We start from the raw sequence: 17,039 nt of genomic DNA, 5'->3' as shown, positions 1-17,039 counted from the left end.
TTAACTGTAAATACAGGGACACATTAGAAGATACTCAGGTTTGCTCAGTCTCGGCACTGGTGACATCTTGGCTTGGCCCAGGCCCTTTTGTGTGGGGGCTGCCCTGTGCCCTGTAGGATGTTCAGCAGCAGCCCCGGTCCCTGTCCACAAGCATCAGCCCCATCTGTGACAGCCAACAACACTCTCAGCCTTGGCCAGGTCGTTGCAGATCCGCCTGGGCCAGGCCCCACATCCTGACGTGGGAATGTGGTACTCTGGCATCCACCACGTAAAGGAAGGAGAGGCGAACTCAGAGCCTGGCGGGGAGGGCATTCCACTCCCAGTCCTGCCCCTGGAAAAGCCGTCCATGGGCCCACGCCCTGTTGAAGATCACCACAGAGCCCAGCGCCGATGGTTGCAAAGTGCTCCCTCCATCCACAGCACCCCCCCCCATGCCCCTGTGACACCGACTCGGGCCCAGCATGGTCTGTGCCTCTCGGGACAGCGGGTCCAGCCGTGGGAGGTGTCGCTCCGGAGACCTCCCCGAGCCTCTGCCCCCACGAGCTCGACCTACTCGGTGCTTTAATTCCTTCTGAAACGCGCTCCCCAGGTGCCGGGGCGACCAGGGAGATTGCTTCTGGAACGGAAAGAGGCCCCGTGACGATAAACGCCGCTGCTCTCGGGCCTCGCGTGGCGTCATTTGAGCAGCCTGTTACTCTCCATTTCAGCGGCCTGTTACTCTCCATTTCAGAGGCCTGTTACTCTCTAGGGGGCTCTGGCTGCTCTAGGCTCGCACTCGCTGCTGCTCACGGTCTCCGTGGGAAAAGTGTCTCCTCCACGGTATTTCAGTGAGAAAAAACGACACCCCCACAATGCTGTCTTCTTTTTAGGGAGGACCTTGGCTCCCGCGGTTTCCACGGCGTGTCTGTGTCTACTGAGGACAGCACCGGGCCTTGGAAAGACCTGCTGGAGGGTGAGCCGCTGAGTGAACATCCCCACTGACTCCCATCCCGAAGGTAAGAGAAGCAAAGGCCACCGTGGGGTGGCTTAGATCCCATTTCTTTCCATGCATCCTGCACCTTGGGGATTTTACAATATATACACATACTAGAGGCCCGGTGCACGAAATTTGTGCACTGGGGGGGGGGGTGCGCGTTCCTCAGCCCGGCCTGCGCCCTCTCGCAGTCCAGGCACAGCCTATGCCGTCCTCCCCACAGAGCATTCATCTGCCCTGTGGAAGGAAGGCAGGCATTCTTTTTTTTTTTTATAATATATTGTATTGATTTTTTACAGAGAAGAAGGGAGAGGGAGAGAGAGTTAGAAACATCGATGAGAGAGAAACATCGATCAGCTGCCTCCCGCACACTCTCTACTGGGGATGTGCCCGCAACCAAGGTCCATGCCCTTGACCGGAATCGAACCTGGGACCCTTGAGTCCGCAGGCCGACGCTCTATCCACTGAGCCACACCGGCCAGGGCAGCATGCATTCTTTTTAAAAACTGCCTTATGGTGTGTGCCGAGGCATTGACAAGTCTTTGGAAAGGCCTGGCAGGAAGCCAGGCCTGGAACCCCTTTGAGCTTGAGGGTATTGGCAGGAAGTCTGCAATTCACGTGCGTGGCCACTAGATGGCGGCAGGTAGTGCAGCGGTGGGGTTCAACCCACAGTGCCAGAGGTGTCCTCTGTGGTGCAGGTCCGAGGGCCTGTTTTTTTCCTCTGGGGGAAGAGGTGACAGATTTCAGAGGCCTGTTCCTCTCCAGAGCGTTAAGAACCAGGGTTAAGAGTGATCGTTTAACAGTTTTGCTCTGGGACGGGCAATACGTGTGTCAAATGATGACAGCGCACGAGCACGTGTCCGCTCACACCCTTTCCTTTGTGGTTTCACACCCGTGATGGCACACGGCACACACCGTCTCTCCGTTCCCTCATGAACAGTGCGTTGCGTGGTCGCTCTGTATGTGAGGGAAGTGAACCGCTGGTGATGTGAGGTGCACATCTCTCGGTCCTGGTCTGTTGTTGACTTGGCTATGGTGGCGGTTGCCGTACAGGAATTTTTCGGGAGCCAAGTTTGGGAATCTTTTACGTTACGGCTCTCTAGTTTGGTGGAATGCTGAGAAAGGCTTGCGCCACTCCGAGAGACTTTAAGAAGTCACTGAGTAGTGACGGTGTGAGCCCACCCTGTTGAGTCCCGGGGGCTGCTGCAGGCACCTGGCGGCCTGTGGGAGCAGCACGGTGGCTCCTGGGCGCAGGAGGGCTAACTCAGCGGCGGGCCCAGCCCGGGCCCCTGGGGTGGTTGGGGGAAGAGCACAGAGCTCCCAGCTTGCCCACGCCCGGGACACGCAGGGCCGCGGGCCATCACAGACACAGGCGTCTGGTTCCCCTTGGGGATCGGACCACGTTGGAATGAGGCCAGAAGATGAGGGCGCTGGGACCCCATTCTTAATGGTTAAGGCTGTGGAGTCCTTTCTTCCCAGCTGCTGCTGCCATTTGGGGAAAATGCTGCTGGCATTTGGGGAAAAGCTCGGTCCGGAGCAGCCAATGGCGCTGAGCTTTGTGGGCTGGGCGACCGGACGTCCAGCCGGAGACAGAGCACCGGGGAGCGAGGGGCGCCCGCCTGGCCTGCTGGGGCTCGGGCTGTGGCATTCTGTTACAAAGCTGCCCACCGGGACCAGCCCCCAGCTAGAGGGTCTGGCTCTCTGGGCCCATATGTTTTGTTTGGAGGGGGGAGGGGTTGCAGAGCGAGCGGGAGGGAGCCAAGGGCTCAGGGCACAGGAATCCACACCACGTCCGCCTCAGCCCCTCTCCTGGGGGTCGCCCCACTCAGACCTCCCCTTCCTCCGTGGCCTTCTGTTCTGCTTCAGGGTTCCTTCCCCCACACCCGCCCAACCCAGCAAAGACAAGGAAACAGGAGGCAAAGGACCAGGCCTCCGGGGAGCCGGGCACCCCCTGCAGGTCTCCAGGCAGAACCTCAGGTGACCACGTGGGTCCTGGGGCTGAATGAAAGGGCGAGGGGTCCGAGGTGACACCAGCGTCTGCAGCACAACAGAAGGGCTTCCAGGGGGGTTGCTGCGCTGTGGGGTGGGTCGCCCACTCCTTGGGTGTGTGTGAGTCTCTGGAAGTGGACGGGGTTCGGGTCCTCCCCCTTCAGGACGGAAGGAGAGGCCTGGGGGAGGCCGTGCGGGGGGCCGGCAGGCCAGGCACAGACAGCGCGGAGGCGCCAGAAACGGGGGTGATGGGCGGTGAGCAGAGACCTGGAATGCGGCTCGCGCCCAGCGGATCGGCGGGGGGACCAACCCTCGCCGATGCGCTTTCTTTCCGGAGCTGCAATCCCCGAGGGCTTCTCGCTGGACGCCCACTGCCCTCCCAGCACCGAGCAGGGCGCGGTCGCCAGGGCCCCTGCGCGCCGCACGAAGACGCTCCCGAACCGCCAGGGGGCAGCACGGCGGCGCGGGGCGGGTGCGGGCGCCGCGGAGCCTCCATCGCCCGCTCTGCGCCGCCGGAGGACCAGACCCCGGGCTCCCGATCTGGCAGGTCTGGGGCGCGCCCGGGGATCTGCGTGCTCCCCAGGCCCGGACGCTTGGGGCGTAGCTGCTTCCAGAGCCCGGGCTGCGGCCAGGGTCCCCGCGATCAGCCCCGCAGGACCCGGCCCCAGGTGCGCCCTCCCGCGCGCCCGCCCCGCCGCCTGTCCCGGCGAGGGCTCGGGGGGGAGGGGCTGGGCACGACGCATCTTTGTCCTCCTTTCTTCCCGCGGCGCGCGCGCTGGTGGCCCGCCGGCGTTTTCCGAGCCACGTCCCGGGCGGGGGCGGGGGCGGGGGTGGGTGGGGGGGAGGCCGGTGCGGGGCACGCGGCAGAGGCGGCCCTGCGTGCTCACGCCGCGTCCGGGGCGCGTCCGCCGCCATCCAGCTTCCCGGGCGGCGTGCGGCGCGGCGCGGGCTCACAAAGACCTGCGGTGGCGGCGGGGGTGGCCGGGCGGCCGCGCAGCCCCGCGCCCGAGCCAGGTAAGTGGGGGCCCCGGCTGCAGCCTGGGGCGCGGGCCGGCAAGGGAGATGGGTGAGGGGCGCGGTGGCCGGGGCCCCATGGCCGGGGCCCCAGCTCTGTCCCTCGGACCCGGCGGGGCGGCCGGGCGAACTGGCGGGTGGGGGTGCGGATCGGTTACCCCTGGACCCGCGGAGCGAGCGGCTTTTCGCGCATCCCGGGCGGGGGGCTCCGTGGCGAGGGGCGACCGGCGCGGACGAGGGGCGCTGGCCGGCGGGGCCTGTCTGCACGGGCTGCGCGGGGCTGGGGTCTCTATGCGTCTGGCGGCCCCGCTGGGCGCTGGCACTAAGTCCCTGCTCCGGGCGGCAGCTCCCGAGTTTGGGGGCGCCTCGGGGTTCCCTGGCTCCCGGGAAGCCGAGCCCGGATCTTCGCGCCCCCCCCCCCTCCTTTTCGCGACCATGCGGGAGACAGTCCTCAATTAAAATTCCGCACTCCTGGGCCTCTGGGCCTCCAGCGCGGGGCTGGGGCTGGGACGGAGCCAGGGGGTCCTGTCCCGTTGGCCCGGCTCCTTCCCGCTGCCGCCGGGAGGTGGGAGCACCGACTGGTGGTCAGGGCCGACACGGAGCCCCCCGCCCGACACTGAGCCCCCCGCGCCCCAAGCTGGGCTTTGTGCCCGGGCCTGTGTGCCAAGACTGGGCTGGGGGCGAGTTGCCCGGGCCCGGCGCCCAGGCGTTCCAGAGGGGCCTCGCCGGGGCCACCCTGCCCCAGGGTCACCGAGAATGGACCCTGCTTGTCCTAACTTAGTATTTACTTGCAGAAGGAAGACGGCATTATTCCCACATCTATTCACATTGGGCCTCTTGGGGGCCAGACACAGATCTGTGGCTGAGCCATCTCACCACTGGCTTTGCAGAGGGCAGGTTCCCCGGGCTGGGGTCTCATTCCAGGGCTTGGTCCTCTGGACTGAGCGCGTCTCTGGCGTCTCCCACCTCTGCCCCCTCTCTGGAATTTCCCCCCTTTTTCTCTGATAAAGGACAGTTGTTTCAGAAAGCATGACCCGAAAGGTTCCCGGGCGCAAGGGAACAACTCTCCTGAGGGGCATGCAGGTGCCCAGAACCTGTGGGTGGCCAGCGGCTCAGGCCTCTGGGTTAGTGGTCCTGCTGGTGAGGGGAGGGGGCGGGGGGCGGTGGGGGCTTCTCTCCTCTCCGGGGCAGTCCACCCGGCCGGGGACAAGGTCTGGTGTCCTCTCCAGAGCTGCTAGGGCTCCCTGCCCTGTGCCCTCACTCCTGGCGGCTGGCTCTGCAGCGCCATCTGCAGCTGGGCCGGAGGGGGCCTCCTGGTGGAGAGCCTCAGACCCGTGTCCAGGGCATCAGAGACCGAGTGGGAGCTCGTGGGGGTCCGCTTGCTGAGCTGGCCGCCTCCTGGTGGGGGCCACCAGCACTGGACCTGAGACCCTGGGGGTGGCCTCCGGAGCTGGGCCGGATGGGGCACCCCGACAGCCTTCTGTGGGGCCTGTCTCTGCAGACCTCTGGGCATTTGTTTGGGAGCACGGGCACCTCCCCCCTTTCCATCTCCAGGGTCCGGGCTTCTGTGCCTGGGAGGAGTGTGGGCTGAACCAGATGCACGCGTGTGCGTGTGTGTGTGAGGGGCGAGGTGGGTGCTGGCAGGAGGGCCCAGTAGGTGACAGTCAACCCCTGCTCCCTTCCACCTCTGCCCGCTTTCTCGGGCACCCCGGACCCGACACCTGTTCACGTGTCTGCGTAGCTGTCCCTTGAGTACTTAACCCCCTTTCTTGAAGAAAGAAAATAGTTTCACAGGAGTAATTGGTGGGAGGGCTGTGAAGTGGAGGCACAGAAATAAGCCACTTAGCCAGGGCAGCTGAGCAGCTAGATGGCAGCGGGGCTGATTGTCAGACACCCGTCACACCGGCGAGCTGAGAGAGCCCGCGGCTCAGACCCCGGGGTGGCGCCCGGGCACCATGGCCGCTCGGGAGCAGCACTCGGCGGGGAGCTGGCGCTGAGGCCTGCTCCTCCCGTCCTGGGCTTTGCCTGCTCACCTGACGGCTCCGCAGGTGAGGGTTCTGGTGGCACCACGGTCTGAAGAGGCGGAGAAGCCTTTGTTGTCTGGGCGAGCGCCTGAGGGCAGGTGGGCACAGAGGCCCCGGCGAACACGCCGCCAGCTGGCCCCACGGGCCTTCCGAATAAGGGGCAGCCTGGCCTTAGAGCAGGGTGGGGACCTTTTTCTCTGCCCGGGCCATCTGGGTGTTTATAACGTCATTCGTGCGCCGTACAGAATCACCACTTCAACATCAGCCCGCTCTGTTTGGCCAAATGGCGAATTAACTCACCCCTCATGCCTCGGCAGGGCCAAACCAAATGATTTCTCGGCCTTACACGCCGCGGGCCGGACGTTCCCCACCCCGCCTTAGAGACACGGCGAGAGAGAGCCCTGCCCTTGCTGGGTGGCCGTGAGGCACGGGTACGTGTGGGGGCCGGTGGGGAGTGATGTGGCCACCAGCTCGGTCCCAACATGGGTCACGTGTGAGATGACGGCTCACCAAAAGGTGGCCCAGGTGGCCGGGCCGCGTGCCCGTGGGGAGGACTTCTGGCTCCGTCCCCCGCCCCGAGGCCCCCGCCCACCACCTGGGTTGGGTCCAGCTGGTGTCTCAGAGCCGCCTGCTGGCACAGGCTGAGTCAGCCGCCGTGGGCGAGGCTCCGCTCCTCTCCTCTCCTGCAGCCCGTCCCCAGCTCCGACCGTCCTCTCCCCAGGCACAAGGGAGCCGGGGAGGACAGGGACCTCAAGGTCACACAGCTTGTGAGGTTCCAGACTCCCCATGGGCTCGGGAGCCGTACATGCTGTTGGGGTGCTATTGCTGCGTGAGGTAGGGTTTCCGTACCGGCTGTGGGGTTTCCCGGTGGGTCTGCGGGGCTGTCCCATGTGGGTTGGGCCCCGGCCGGGCCTGGTGTCCCTCGCTCCAGCCCTCAGTGGCTCTCCAGTGCCCACTCCATTCCCAAATTCCATGCCTGATTTTCCCCAGCTCCCTCCCTTGCTCCCAGCTGTGGCCCCTCCGAGCCATCCAGGTTCCCAGCAGACAGCCACACGTTGTCCCCACCCCATCCCCCCTGCCACCTTGACCCAGGACCCGCACGTCCCTCCTCAGTGGCCCGAGCTGACTACGGCTCTTTCCCGCATCTCCCCTGGTCCTCAGATGACCAAGCTCTCGCTCACCTCGGGGCCTTTGCACCTGCTGTTCCTCACCCGCATGCGCCTGGTCCAGTGTCCACCTGGCTGCTCCCTCACGGGCTTGGAGTCTGTTTCTGTGCCAGCTTCCCGACCAGCCTGCATAAGTCAGCATCGCTCCCCCTTTCTCACGAACCCCTCTTCGCGTTTCTCCTGAGCACCCGACGTGCAGTGTGGGAGTGACATGCAGTGCTTGTCTGGTTTTTGTCTGTCTCTTCCCGCGCCAACGTGAAGGCTTGGTTCATATCTGCGTTCCCGGCCGCGGGACAGCGCCCGGCCCTCCAGGCCCTTTGGGCTGCTTGCTGGGTGGACGAGCGGACGAGCGAATGAAGCCCCCGGAGTGCGTTTCTTCCAGGCAGCACGAGCCTGGCTCCGTGCCTCCTCTCCCGCACCAGGGCGGGCCCAGTTGTGTTCCATGAGGAATCCTCCTGGAGCCGAGCGCGCGGGCAGGCAGCACAGACCCGGCAGCTGTGGCTGCGGCCAGGCGACAGCCGGGCTGGGGCGGGAGGCGGGCGGCCCCAAGAGGGGCAGTCTGATCCTTTAGAGAAATCCCCTCTGGGACGTGTGGACGGTTGGCAGTCAGTCGGCTGTCCCCGCGGTCAGCCGCCTCCGCGTCACCCCTGCAGTCACCTGGGAGCCGAGTGCGCTGGGAGCGAGGCCCCTTCCTGTCCAGGTTCCCTTCCTCCACCATCAGGACTTTCTGAATTCGCCTCGTACCTTAGGGCAGCCCGGCGTCCCAAGGCTCCGGCCGCTCTGCCAGTCCCGTGGGCCAGCCCCCCTCCGGAGCCGCCCCGCCCGCCTCTCCCCGCCTGGGCCCGGGCCTTGCCAGAGACACGGTGCTTTTATAAGGAGAAGGACGGTACTGGGGAAGGAGGGCAGCATTCGGAGTACCGAGCGCGCCATTCGAACCGGCTCTGCCACCGTCCCGTCCCGGGGGCCTTGGGCGAGTCCAGTCGCTGGCTTTGGGGAGTCTTCCTCAGCACCTGCCCTCACACGTTGTCCCTTCTGCCATGGTCCTTGCGAGCCACCAACAACGCAGGATGGAGCAGCTGGGAGATGCTCTGGTGGCCGGGATGGGCGTCCTGCTCGGCCTCTCCTGTCTCGCGCGGAGTTTGACGGGTCCGTTTGCTGATTTCAACCACAGCCCAGTCAGAGACGGGCGTCGGTGCTTTATAAGCTCAACGCGATCCTTGGGTTCGAGGGATCGAAGTGGAGAGAGAGAACGTGTGGTGGGGTTCCTGGGTGTGTGGGCTGCGGAAATGCTCGCATCCTGCGCTTTTCCTGAGCGCTGAAGCGCCGGCATCCGAAGGCGGGTCTGCACGGAGGCACCGCCCCGTGAGGGCGCCCTGTGTGTGGGTCTGTTCCTCTCGGCTTTCCCGCCGAGCCCGGAGGCTGCGCGGACCAGGGCCAGGCAGCTGTGACCTGTCCCTGAGCACAGAGCATGCTGGGACTTCAAGAAGAGTTGGGGATCCGGTCCGTGCTGGACACGTGCAAGGCCCACATTCTCTGATTCCCTCCCAGTACCCCGTCTGCCAGGTGGGGACACAGGGAGACGTCTCAGATCCACAGAGCTCCCTCACCTGACCACGCTGGCGCCTGATCTTGGGCTTCCATCAGAGCTGGGAGAAGTAAGTGTCTGATGTTTGTTCATCAGCCGCCAGACTGCGGTCTTGTGGCCGCAGCCCACACGGACTCAGACGCTCGGTGGGTGCTGCCCAGGAGCTTGAGAAGTGCGTGTTGCTCTTGTTGGTGGGACTGTGCTGCGGACGCCAGTCGGATCCATGCTGTCCAGGTGACCCGTCTCCGCCGATTTTGCGCCTGCGTGTACGACGGGGCTGCTGGTCTCCGATGATGACAGTCATTCGTCATCGCCCCTCTCGTTGTGTCGGGTTCTGCCCCATAGATGTGGATACTTGTGGTCTCTGCTTGGAGAACGGGGTGATCCCATTCTGTCAGCGGCCGGAAGAGGTGACTGACGAGGCCAAGCTCCCGTCCGGGGGCTGCTGCCGTGCGGTGTCCTCCGTGCGTGGTGGTGTTGGTGCTCGGAAGCAGGGTGAGTGGCCGTGCGTGTGGGTCTCAGACGCCCTCCCGAGAGAGGAGATGGGCCAGCTGCCCCTGACACGCAGGAGGGCGGTGCCTGCTCGCCTCGCCCAGGGCCCGCGGAGGCGCTGGGGCCCGGCCTCCGGGTCGGCGGGCTGGCGGCCTCTCCTGTGGCCACTTCTAAATCGCCCGCTGTTTGCCCTCTCCCTGTGGACGACCTTTCACCCCACCCCCGCCCGCACTCCCAGTACTTGGTGTCTGGGATCACGCTAGTGGGCTGTCCGCGCATCAAGACCGTCTTGTTGACGGTCCCCCGCCGGCAGCGTCGATGCTCGTGAACAGGTTTCTAAGCCGCCGCCATCTGTCCTGCTCTGAGGGACAGTGTCACAGATGTTTGGCTGGGTCTATGGGGGGCGGGGGGGTTCCTAAAGACGGCAGTTCTTGTATGAGGAAGCGTGGACCGGCCACTCACTACACATAACGCCGCTCCTGCCCCCACGGAAGCACTTGTACAGTTATTTTACTTAGGGGGACGCTGGCCCGCTTACATCTCTATAAAAGGAAGTTGGGAGGCCCCGGCCGGTGTGGCTCCGTGGTTGAGCATTGACCTATGAACCAGGAGGTCACGGTTCGATTCCCGGTCAGGGCACAGGCCCCGAGAGGTTGCCGCTCCGTGGCCTCCGGGAGGGAGAGCCCACGGGGGTCGCTCTGGAGCTCCAAGAATGGGTGGTTACGGGGCGGGCCGCCAGCAGAAGGCCACCGTGAACCTGAGTGTCACGCCGCCACCCTGGGAAACAGGGCTGACCGGGGGACCTTGCGCCCTGTCCCCTGGCCTGTGCTGGCCCCGCGGGCTCAGCCGTCGCCGCACGCCCTCGGGCAGCGCTGCTCCTCAGGGTGCGCCGGAGAAACTCGCTTTGCAAAGCGGGAGAGACCGTGCCGTGTCTCGCGTGTGTGTCAGGAGCTGCGTCTCGGGGTGCAGAGGGTCGTTCGCAGGAGCGGGGGCCTCAGGGTTAATGGGGATGCTGCTGTTTGCATTCGGCCTGGCGATGGGGACGCGTTCCCTTGACTCAAATGAGCAGTAATTTAAAATTACAATTTTCGTCTTAATTGTATGTACTTGGGGGATCCCACGTCAGTCTCCGGAAGTAACTGCAGAGTGGTATTTTGGGAAGTGATATGAAGATGCACAGACGATGGAGTGGAGGAAGGTCCTGGGGTGAGCCTCAGCCCCGATGGGAGGGCGTCTAGGAGAGCAGGTGCCCGCCCCGCCCCCAGCCGGGCTCCGGACAAGGCTGCAGGCGCAGCCCCTGTAAACTCTCCCCCCCCCAGATCTGGGTCCCAGGAAACAAAGGTGGCACGGTCACCGAGGCACTGCCTGAGCTGGTGCGGCATCTGTGGCAGGGCGGGGAGTAGCTGAGGGGTAGAGCGAAACACAAAGGAGCGTAAGGAAATACTATGAACAGCCATGTGCCCACAGCTGGACGGTGTGGAGGAAATGGGTAAGTTCCTAGAGAAACACAATCTCCCAAAACTGAATCAGGGAGAATCAGAAAACCCGAATAGACTGATAACAACTGATGAAATAGCAGTAATCCACAAGTCCCGGTCCGGACAGCTTCACAGGGGAGTGTTACCAAACCTTCAGAGAACAGCCTACCCTATCCTCCTCCAGCTATTCCAGAACATCCCGGAGGAAGGCACGCTCCAGGCTCTTTTTATGAGGCCAGCGTTCTCCTAATTCCAGAACCGGGGAAGGACACTACAAAGGAGAGAACGATAGCCAGTATCCCTGATGAACACAGATGCTGAGATCCTCAACAAAATACTAGCGTGTGCCCCGATCGGGGCGGAGAGCGAACCGGCAACCCAGGTACATGCCCTGGACCAGAACCGAACCTGGGACCCTTCAGTCCGCAGGCGTCGCTCTATCCACTGAGCCACACCGGCCAGGGCTTCTCCGGGATTTCTGATGAAGCAGAACTCACGCGGTTGGCTCAGACCCCACCCCATCACACCACTGCCTGCCAGCGTCTGTGCACACATCCTTCCCGCGGTGACCGAGATGGGAAACCACGCCTCCTCTCGAGCCGCCCTCCTCCATTCAGCACCAGGTGCCCCTGGCACGGCTCTCGGCCCCCAGCACCACGTCCTGCTCATTTCCCGCACAGTCACAGGCACACTGTCCTCTCCGTCTGAAAAAAGAGAAGCAAGTTCCTACTCCCATCTCCTTTGCTACTCTCCTATTTTCTTTCATCATCATCACCATCATCATCATTCTTTTGCCCTGTTTGCTGTGCAACTCCTGTCTCTACTGGCTTCCTCCAGTCCCTCCCCTCCTGTCCTCTCTTCCACCCGCTCAGCCACACTTCCGCCCCTTCTGCTGACACTTCCACCATCCAGGTCCCTAAACACCGCCAAGACCTCCAATCCAGCGGTCACTGCTGCTGCTGCTGCTGCTGCTGCTGCTGCTTCTTCTTTTTAATGTTTTATTGATTTCAGAGAGGAAGGGAAAGGGAGAGGGAGAGAGAGAGAGAAACATCAATGATGAGAGAGAATGACGGATCGGCTGCCTCCTGCATGCCTTCCTACTGGGGATCGAGCCTGGAAACCCGGGCATGTGCCCTGACCGGGAATTGAACCGTGACCTCCTGGTTCCATAGGTTGACTGAAAATTCCAAGCTTCTGATCATGCCTTGCACTTTACGGTGACCCAGTCCCCATCCCGGAGCCTAGACAGAATCGCCTCAGTTGGGCACAGACACTCGTGCCACCCGAGAAATGACCAGGGTTTCAGGAGCTCTGTCAGGGACCAGGCCGAAGACCAGCTATCAGAGCACAGACGCTCCAAGTGCGGTCACCCCTGGGACACTGTACGGGTTTCAGGAGCTCTGTGTGCCGGGCACTAGGGCAGAGACCAACACGTATTTTCATCGCTCCACAGTAGCCACTTGGATTAAGATAAAAGCTTAATTGATATCATTGATCATCTCCCAGCCTAGATTTCAAAGGGCTCTTGATAGCTAGTAGCTATCACAAGTACTGGGAGAAAATGCAAATGGGTTCTTTTAAAGTCTGTAGTGGGAAATTATGATCCAAAACGCAAAGCAACGTAAGAAAAGATTGATGAATTCAGTTGCATTCGGGGGAATAACACCTTCCCGTTGAGGGGGTGGTGGTGGGGGAGACACCGTAAGAAGGTTGAAAGACCAAATGATAAGCCAGGAACAATACTGGTAAGTGCAGCTAGAATCACAGAGAAAGCTCATTTCCTTAAAATACAAGCGAGTTAAAAATTAAAAGGGCCTGGCTGGCGTGGCTCAGTAGTTGAGCAACAACCAGGAGGTCACTGGTTCGATTCCCGGTCAGGGCACATGCCCAGATTGCAGGCTCAATCCCCAGGAGGGGGTATGCAGGAGGCAGCCGATCCATGATTTTCTTTCATCGTTGATGTTTCTCTCCCTCTCTCTTCCTCTCTGAAATAAATAAAAAATATTTTTTTTACAAATTAAAAGGAAAAGGCCAACACCTGGATGGAAAAGGCTAAAAGATCTGAACATTTAGTTACAGAGAAATAGATGCAAATGGTCTTTTGCGTGAACGAAAAGATGTTCAACACCTTATGTAAGAGGATCGAGTTAAAATTACGCTGAGAGACAGAAACCCAAGCTCGACAGCAGTCTCCATCCTGTTGGCGAAGTCGTGGAACAGTACGAAGTGCTCCGGGGGCTCGGCCATCCTACCTGCAGGAAGCGACTCGGAAGTAAAAATGTGCTCAGAAAACCACCCCCCAAATAAAACCACGCTCACAGCCTGTGGAGACCTTATTCTCCTGGGTCTCCTTCTGTCTTTCAGCAGAGGAGCAGGTGTTTTTTTTTGTACCAGTCTGGTGTGTGTGTGTGTGTGTGTGTGTGTGTGTGTGTGTGTGTGTAGATATTTATACATATGTAGATATTTACATTAGATGGATTCCTAGGTTTTTGTTTTCGGCTCCTGTCTAGGTGGTGTCTCTTTGGAAATGACCTTCGTGGTGGTGGTTGAGTTGGGGTGTAGGTCTGCCCTCCAGCAGCCTCGCGTAGAGTCCCTCGGGTTTTCTCTGGCCACACGTTTCCTGCAAATGATGTGACCGCAGTCGCCTCCATTGCAATCTCCTGTGGTTCCGACGTGGCGCCTGAGGCTCAGTGTGTGCAGGGACACTGGTCCCAGCGCGTAAGCAGAGGCGGGATCTGGAGTCGGGTCTTGGACTCAGAAGCCCCGTAGCGTTGCCTCTGGCTGCCTCGGGGGGTGGGGGAGCAGGAAGAAGGGATCCTGGGACTTGAGGCGGTGATGGCAGGGGGTCTGAGGGGCATCATGACTTTAGGATGGTACCTGAGCCGGGCCTGGCGCCAAGTGACTGAGCACGGCCTGTCCAGTCTGCGTCCTGCCCTGCAAGGTGGCAGCCGAGCAATGCTGGGGACGGGGACCTCAGAGTCACCTGCACTGTCTTTTGCCATCCCAGGCGCCTCCCACAGTGAGCACGCTTCCCTTCCCCCTCCACGTCTGTCGCCATCTTCCTGCTCCCATCCTCAAGGGCCTGCAGAGCGTAGCGACTGATGAGAACAAACAGAGTCGGTCCAGACTCTCAGCACTCATTTTCCCAAAAGCCAAGGTCAAAAAGAGAACGCTGAAAGGGTGCTTAAACTCCTCTGTTGTGCCGCGCCAGCACGGCCAAGGATGAGCCTGAGTGGGGGCAGTGAAGGATTGAGAAAAGACACGAGAATGAAAGCTGGGTCTCAGTGGGATGCTGCTTCTCTGATGGAGAGACAGCGACAGCATCCACAAGCCAAGTCTTTATTTTACAGCCGGATTCCAGGAGGTAAAGGAAGGGCGTGGCCACGATGTTATCAATGTTCCAATCTATTCAATTACAGGCACCTGAACTCTGTCACGCCTACATCACTCAGACACATGGGACCACGTGTTCAGACCATAGGTTCAAGCTTACAGCTATAGCCTTTGGCTACATTGTGCTGGGAGGGCTCTGCCCTCCAACTGGGACTTGCACATGACTTCACCATGAGAGGACTGTGCCCTCTCATTAGTCCGAGGTTTGATCCTGTCCAAACACTGTTGCCGCTCTCCACACTCTGTCACTTCAACCGAGGGATTTTTATTTTTATTTTTAAAGGAAAGCAAGCTCAGACTCTATTAGGCATCATTGTTGCTTCGGTTGTCATGTCTCGGCGAGAAAAGGGATTGTTGCAATTAAGATGGATCTGGGACATGGCCCTTCTCTGACGAGTACGTTGAGGACAGTCGCCCGTGTGGTGATGTTTTGGATTCAGGCCCTTAAAGGGGATTGAACATAGTGGTCTTGAACGGTTCAGCGTTGGTTCTTCCAGGTTGATACCGGCCAGGTCTGCCAGACTTCCCTGGTTCCGGATTCTGTTACTGGGTCAGATGACTCGGACCAGCTCAGCCACTTCTAAGGAATGGAATGCACTTCTGCTTCTTCTGGAACCTGAAGGCGAGACACAGGCTGACACACACACACACACACACACACACACACACACACACACTACACCCCTCTAGGCCTGCCAGGGGACGTGCTGGCCTGCCTCTCAGACCCAGGCTCCCACTGTCTTAGCCTACAGAGTCTCCCCATCTTACGATGCTAATAGAGCTAATCCTCTGCCCCTCCTTGCCCAGTGACAGCTCTCCATGACTCCCCACCCCTTAGACGGGGCTTCCCTAAGTTCTTTATGTCCCTGATCACCCACAAGGGTGGCGTGCGTGCCTATCGTGTGTCCCCACCCCCTTTTAGGATCTGCCACTTGGGACTGCAAACCAGAGTGTTGACCTAACCCAAGCTTTCGGATTAAATTCTTATAAAATATTCACCACACCAAAAGGTGAAAAAAAAAAAAAAAAGAGAGAAGAAGAATGTGTAGCCACAACCTGCTTAAGATAGAGACTATGATCGTACGGGTTCTCTATTTCTATGCAACCAATTACGGCCAAAACTTGGTGCAAAACAGCCAACATTTGTGATCTTGGGCATCGAATCGGTGAGTGAGGAGTCTGGGAGCAGCTCGGTGGGTTGGTTCTGGCTCAGGGTCGAGATGTGCGCCAGGGAGACCGTCATCCGAAGGCTTGACTGGGGCTGGGGGAGCCACTTGGAAAAGGACCTCACAGGGCTGTGGGCAGGAGGCCTCAGGTGTGGTCCAGGGGAGCTCTCCGTGGTGATGACAGCACCACGCGCCTGGTCCGTGAGGGCCTCTCCATAGTGCCTGTCAAGGGGTCCCCACCACATCTGGCTTGTTGGGGAGCTTTCCGTGGTGCTGATTGAGGTGCACAACCTGGTCCACAGGGGAGCTCTCCGTGGTGCTGACTGAGCACCCTTACATCTGGTCCGTGAGGGCCTCTCCACAGTGCCTATCAAGGGGTCCCCACCACATCTGGGCCGTTTGGGGGAACTCTCCGTGGTGCTGATTGAGGTGCACAACCTGGTCCACAGGGGGAGCTCTCCGTGGTGCTGACGGAGTGTCTGCGCACCTGGTCCATGCTGGGGGCAGCTCTCCGTGGTGCTGATTTCCTCACAACACGGCAGCCGCTTCCCTCCGAGGGGTAGAAAGAGGACGGGGTCCTGTGCTGGGCAGAAGGAGGTACGGCCAGGCCCTCGTGGCTGAGAAAATCCCAGTGTCCCAGTCTTGTTCGCTTCCGTGTGTTCATTCCGGCTGCGGGGACGGAGCAGACCCTCCCAGCTGTGCCTGGCTGGGTGCTGGACACAGAGCCAGCTGGGAGACAACAGCCGACCCCCAGGGCCTGTCCTGGTCTCTGCGTCCATGGCCCATCTTCAAGGTGGACTGTCCGTGCAGAGAGGCAGGTCATCAGAATAACACGCCCCTGCTTTAGCTATTGCACGCGAGGGGGTGGGGGGGAGGCATTGCAGCCGAGCAAAAGAAATGCATCCTTTTCTTTGGAGAAAATGGAAACCGGTGCTGGGCCCGTGGTGGTGACCTTGCCCTGCAGTTAGCCTGCTGCCGGGGAGATGAGAGCAGACAGGCACGGGAAGAATGCTAATGAATGGTGGTGGACGGGAGCCCAGAGCCCGGTGCCTCCTCTGGCCACCAGGGTGCCTGCGTGATGCCTATAAATAAACACTTAAAACCCGATTCTCAATCAGGTCCTGATGCGGGCCTGGCTCTGCGGGTGGAAGAGCGTGTTATGTAAGCAATGCTCTGACGTCCTTCCAAAGCTGGCTGAGGATTCGGGCTTTGGGGGGATCTGAAGCATGGGGGTGCTCAGGCTGCTATGAATGAGACCTACAGGCTGAGGGCCGGCAGAGGAAAAGCTGGCTCCTCCCTCCAGGTGTGGGCAACCCCGGATGGCAGCGGGCAGGCTTCACCAGGGCAGGGAAGCCCGGCCCAGCCCACAGACCGCTCCGAGTTTCTGGAGGAAGAGGGAGAAGCTGGGTTCCTGGGCACATGGTCATCTTGTAGGCCCACGGTGCTCAGGCTGGAGCTGCTCAGTGGTTGAGTGTCAGTCTAGGAACCAGGAGGTCACAGTTTGATTCCCGGTCAGGGCACATGCCCGGGTTGTGGGCTCCATCCACACTAGGGGTCGTGCAGAAGGCAGCCGGTCCATGTTTCACTCTCACGTTGATGTTTCTCTGTCTCCCTTCCTCTTCCTTTAAAAATCAGGAAACACATTTTTTAATAAAGACTAATAAGTCCCCGTCTTCTTGCGGACGCCAGGCTTCCTGCTCATCTGCTTCCCCTCCCCTCAAGGAGTCCCGGACGCTCCAACCCGGGGCCCAGCCTCCAA

The 17,039-nt window shown here is 60.9% G+C and overlaps 2 protein-coding genes across 3 annotated transcripts in view; both read left to right on the top strand.

Annotated features, from left to right (window-relative positions):
* Positions 1–17,039, top strand: part of MCEE (methylmalonyl-CoA epimerase) — a 29,270-nt gene that overhangs the window by 11,613 nt on the left and 618 nt on the right. The window contains exon 4 of the transcript XR_013813124.1: positions 870–995. The gene's annotated coding sequence lies outside the window, so the exon portion shown is untranslated. The remainder of the gene's footprint in view (positions 1–869; positions 996–17,039) is intronic.
* Positions 914–17,039, top strand: part of APBA2 (amyloid beta precursor protein binding family A member 2) — a 43,141-nt gene continuing 27,015 nt past the window's right edge. For both annotated transcript variants that reach the window (XM_079763859.1, XM_079763858.1), the window contains exon 1: positions 914–995. The gene's annotated coding sequence lies outside the window, so the exon portion shown is untranslated. The remainder of the gene's footprint in view (positions 996–17,039) is intronic.

The sequence above is a fragment of the Cnephaeus nilssonii genome, assembly GCF_951640355.1.
Source record: "Cnephaeus nilssonii genome assembly, chromosome: 24".
Lineage (NCBI taxonomy): Eukaryota > Metazoa > Chordata > Mammalia > Chiroptera > Vespertilionidae > Cnephaeus > Cnephaeus nilssonii.
The sequence above is the reverse complement of the archived record's forward strand: the minus strand, read 5'-3'. Positions and strand labels throughout refer to the sequence as shown.